Genomic DNA, 6,103 nt, shown 5'->3' with positions numbered 1-6,103 from the left:
GCTCCCACTACAACAGCAGCACTCACTACTACTGCAGCTCTACCTACAACAGCTGCTCCCACTACTAACACAGCTCTCACCACAACAGCTGCTCCAACTACTACTGCAGCTCTCACTACTACAGCAGCTCCCACTACTACAGTAGCTCCCACTACTTCTGCAGTTCCAAATACAACAGCTGCTCCAGGTACTACTCCTGCTCTCACTACTACTGCAGCTCCCACTACCATTGCAACTCCCACTTCTACTGTGGCTCCCACTACTACTGCAGCTCTCACAACTTCAGCAGCTCCCACTACAACTGCGGCTCCCACTTCTACAGCGGCTTCCTCTTCTTCAGTAGCTCCCACTTCTACACCAGCTGAAACTACATCTGCAGCTCAAACTATTACTGCAGCTGATACAACTACTGCAGCTTCCTCAACTACTGCTGCTTTCACAACAACAGCTGCTCCCAATACTACCGCAGCTCTCAACACAACAGCTGCTCCAACTACTACTGCAGCTCTCACTACTACAGCAGCTCCCACTACTACTGCAGCTCCCACTACTACTGCAGTTTCCACTACAACAGCTGCTCCCACAATAACAGCAGCACTCACTACTACAGTAACTCCCACTACTACTGTGGCTCCCACTTCAACAGCGGCTCCCACTTCTACAGTAGCTCCCACTTCTACAGCAGCTGAAACCACAACTGTAGCTCAAACTATTACAGCAGCTCCGACAACTACTGCAGCTTCCACAACTACTGCAGCTCTCACCACAACAGCGGCTCCCATTAGTACCACAGCTCTCACCACAACACCTGCTAAAATTACTACTACAGCTCTCACTAATACATTAGCTCCCACTTTTACTGCAGATCCCACTACTACTGCAGTTCCCACTACAACAGCTGCTCCTACTACAATCGCAGCACTCACTTCTACTGCAGCTCTACCTACAACAGCTGCTCCCACTACAACAGCACTCATCACAACAGCAACTCCCACTTCTACTGCAGATCCCAATACTACTGCAGTTCCCACTACAACAGCTGCTCCTATTACAACAGTAGCACTCACAACTACTGCAGCTCTACCTACAACAGCTGCTCCCACTACAACAACAGCACTCACCACAACAGCAAATCCCACTACTACTGCAGATCCCAATACTACTGCAGTTCCCACTACAACAGCTGCTCCTATTACAACAGCAGCACTCACTACTACTGCAGCTCTACATACAACATCTGCTCCAATTACTACCGCAGCTCTCACCACAACAGCTGCTCCAACTACTACTGCAGATCCCAATACTACTGCAGTTCCCACTACAACAGCTGCGCCTACAACAACTGCAGCTTCCACTACTACTGCAGCTCTCACCACAACAGCTGCTCTCACTACTACCACAGCTATCACCACATCAGCTGCTAAAACAACTACTGCAGCTCCCACTACTACAGCAGCTCCTACTACTACAGCAGCTCGCACTACTACTGCAGTTCCCTCTACAACAGCTGCTCCCACTACTACTGCAGCTCTCACTAATACTGCAGCTCCCACTACTACTGCAGCTCTAACTACAACAGCTGCTCCCACTACTACAGCAGCTCTCACAACTACAGCAGCTCCCACTACTACTGTGGCTCCATCTTCTACAGGGGCTCCCACTTCTACAATGGTTCCCAATTCAACAGCAGCTGAATCTACAACTGCATTTCAAACTTCTCCTGCAGCTCCTACAACTATTGCAGCTTCCACAATTACTGCAGCTCTCCCAACGACAGCTGCTCCCACTACTACCATAGCTCTCACCACAAAAGCTGCTCTAACTACTACTGCAGCTCTCACTACAACAGCTGCTCCCACTACTACTGCAGCTCTCACTACTACTGCAGCTCCCACTTCTACTGCAGCTCCCACTTCTACAGTGGCTCCCACAACTACTGCAGCTCTCACCACAACAGCTGCTAAAACTACTACTGCAGCTCCAACTACTACAGCAGCTCCCACTACTACTGCAGCTCCCACTTCTACTGCAGCTCCCACTTCTACAGCAGCTCCCACAACTACTGCAGTTCACACTACAACAGCTGCTCCTACTACTACTGCAGCTCTCACTACTACTGAAGATCCCACTACTACTGCAGCTCCCCCTTCTACAGTGGCTCCCACTACTACTGCAGCTCTCACAACTACTGCATCTCCCACTACTACTGTGGCTCCCACTTCTACTGTGGCTCCCACTTCTACAGGGGCTCCCACTTCTACAGGGGCTCCCACTTCTACAGGGGCTCCCACTTCCACAATGGCTCCAAATTCTACTGTAGATGAAACTACAACTGTAGCTCAAACTACTCCTAGCACTCCTACAAATACTGCAGCTTCCACAACTACTGAAGCTCTCACAACAATATCTGCTCGCACTACTACCGCAGCTCTCCCCACAACAGCTGCACCAACTACTACTGCAGCTCTCACTACAACAGAAGCTCCCACTACTACAGCAGCTCCCACTACTACTGCAGTTCCCACTACAACAGCTGCTCCCACTACTACTGCAGCTCTAACTACTACTGCAGCTCCCACTACTACAGCAGCACCCACTTCTTCAGTGGCTCCCACTACTACTGCAGCTCTCACAACTACTGCAGCTCCCACTACTACTGTGGCTTCCACTTTTACAGTGGCTCCCACTACTATAGCAGCTCCCACTACTACTGCAGCTCTCACTTCTACAGTGGCTCCAACTACTATAGCAGCTTCAACTACATCTGTAGCTCCAACTACTACTGCAGCTCCTACAACTACTTCAGCTACTACAACAGCTGCTCCTACTTCTACAGCAGTTCCCACTACAATAGCAGCTCCCACTACTACTGCAGCTCCAACTAAAACTGCAGCTCCCTCTTCTACAGCAGCTCCCACAACAATAGCAGCTTCCACAACTACTGCAGCTCTCACAACAATGGCTGATTCCACTGCTACCACAGCTCTCTTCACAACAGCTGCTCCAACTACTACTGCAGCTCTCACTACTACAGCAGCTCCCACTACTACAGCAGCTACCAGTACTACTGCAGTTCCCACTACAACTGCTGCTCCCACTTCTACTGCAGCTCTCACTACTACTGCAGCTCCTACTACTTCTGCTGCTCCCACTTCTACATTGGCTCCCACTACTACTGCGGTTCCCTCTTCTACAACGGCTTCCACTTCTTCAGTAGCTCCCACTTCTACAGCAGCTGCAACTACAACTGCAGCTCAAACTATTACTGCAGCTCCAACTAATACTGCAGCTTTGACAACTACTGCAGCTCTCACCACAACAGCTGCTCCCACTAATACCGCAGCTCTCACCATAGCAGCTGCTCCAAGTACTACTGCAGCTGTCACTACTACAGCAGCTACCAATACTACTGTAGATCCCACTACTACTGCAGTTCCCACTAGAACAGCTGCTCCTACTACAACAGCAGCACTCACTACTTTCGCAGCTCTAACTACAACAGCTGCTCCCACTACTACTGCAGTTCTCACAACTATAGCAGCTCCCACTTCTACTGTGGCTCCCAATTCTACAGAGGCTCCCACTTCCACAATGGCTCCAAATTCTACAGTAGCTGAAACTACAACTGCAGCTCAAACTACTCCTAGCACTCCTACAACTACTGCATCTTCCACAACTACTGCAGCTCTCACAACAATATCTGCTCCCACTACTACTGCAGCTCTCAACGCAACAGCTGCTCCAACTACTACTGTGGCTCCCACTTCTACTGTGGATCCCAATTCTACAGGGGCTCCCACTTCCACAATGGCTCCAAATTCTACAGTAGCTGAAACTACAACTGCAGCTCAAACTACTCCTAGCACTCCTACAACCACTGCAGCTTCCAGAACTACTGCACCTGTCACAACAATATCTGCTCGCACTGCTACCGCAGCTCTCACCACAACAGCTGCTCCAACTACTACTGCAGCTCTCACTACTACAGCAGCTCCCACTACTACAGCAGCTCACACTACTACTGCAGTTCCGACTACAACAGCTGCTCCCAATACTTCTGCAGAACTCGCTACTACTGCAGCTCCCACTACTACTTCAGCACCCACTTCTACAGTGGCTCCCACTACTACTGCAGCTCTCACAACTACAGCAGCTCCCACTACTACTGTGGCTCCCACTTCTATAGGGGCTCCCACTTCTTCAGTGGCTCCCACTTCTACAGCAGCTGAAACTACAACTGCAGCTCGAACTACTCCTGTAGCTCCTACAACAACTGCAGCTTCCACAACTACTGCAGCCTCCACCACAACAGCTGCTCCCACTACTACCGCAGCTCTCACCACAACAGCTGCTAAAACTACTTCTGCATCTCTCACTACTACAGCAGCTCCCACTAGAATTGCAGATCCCACTACTACTGCAGTTCCCACTACAACAGCTGCTCCCACTACAACAGCAGCTCTCACTACTACTGCAGCTCTACCTACAACAGCTGCTCCCACTACTAATGAAGCTCTCACCTCAACAGCTGCTCCAAATACTACAGCAGCTCTCAATTCTACAGCAGCTCCCACTACTACAGCAGCTCCTCCTACTACTGCAGTTCCCACTACAACAGCTACTCCCACTTCTACTGCAGCTCTAACTACTACTGCAGCTCTCACTACTACAGCAGCTCCCACTACTACAGCAGCTCACACTACTACTGCAGTTCCGACTACAACAGCTGCTCCCACTACTTCTGCAGCACTCACTACTTCTGCAGCTCCCACTACTACTTCAGCACCCACTTCTATAGTGGCTCCCACTACTACTGCAGCTCTCACAACTACAGCAGCTCCCATTACTACTGTGGCTCCCACTTCTATAGGGGCTCCCACTTCTTCAGTGGCTCCCACTTCTACAGCAGCTGAAACTACAACTGCAGCTCGAACTACTCCTTTAGCTCCTACAACAACTGCAGCTTCCACAACTACAGCAGCCTTCACCACAACAGCTGCTCCCACTACTACCGCAGCTCTCACCACAACAGCTGCTAAAACTACTTCTGCATCTCTCACTACTACAGCAGCTCCCACTAGAATTGCAGATCCCACTACTACTGCAGTTCCCACTACAACAGCTGCTCCCACTACAACAGCAGCTCTCACTACTACTGCAGCTCTACCTACAACAGCTGCTCCCACTACTAATGAAGCTCTCACCTCAACAGCTGCTCCAAATACTACTGCAGCTCTCAATTCTACAGCAGCTCCCACTACTACAGCAGCTCCTCCTACTACTGCAGTTCCCACTACAACAGCTACTCCCACTACTACTGCAGCTCTAACTACTAGTGCAGCTCCCACTAATACTGCAGCTCCCACTTCTACAGTTTCTCACACTACTACTGCAACTCTCACAACTACTGCAGCTCCCACTACTACTGCGGCTCCCACTTCTACAGCAACTTCCACTTCTTCAGTAGCTTCCACTTCTACAGCAACTTCCACTTCTTCAGTAGCTTCCAGTTCTACAGCATCTGAAACTACACCTGCAGCTCAAACTATTATTGCAGCTCCTAAAACTACTGCAGCTTCACCAACTACTGCAGCTCTCACCACAACAGCTGCTCCCACTACTACCACAGCTCTCACCACAACATCTGCTCTAACCACTACTGCAGCTCTCACTACTACAGCATCTCCCACTACTACTGCAGTTACCACTACAACTGCAGCTCTAACTTCAACAGCTGCTCCCTCTTCTACTGCAGCTCTCACAACTACCAAAGTTCCCATTACTACCGCAGCTCGCACCACAAAATCTGCTCCAACTACTACTGCAGCTCTCACTACTACAACAGCTCCCACTACTACTGCAGCTACCACTACTACTGCAGTTCCCACTACTACTGTGGAACCCACTTCTACAGGTGCTCCCACTTCTATAATGGTTCCCACTTCTACAGCAGCTGAAACTACAACTGCAGCTCAAACTACTCCTGCAGCTCCTACAACTACTGCAGCTTCAACAACTACTGCAGCTCTCACAACAACAGCTGCTCGCACTACTACTGCAGCTCTCACCACAAAAGCTGCTCCAACTACTACTGCAGCTCCCA

This window comes from Taudactylus pleione, unplaced genomic scaffold, assembly GCF_031769625.1.
Source record: "Taudactylus pleione unplaced genomic scaffold, aTauple2 ptg000496l, whole genome shotgun sequence".
Lineage (NCBI taxonomy): Eukaryota > Metazoa > Chordata > Amphibia > Anura > Myobatrachidae > Taudactylus > Taudactylus pleione.
This window is presented reverse-complemented; position numbering follows the sequence as displayed.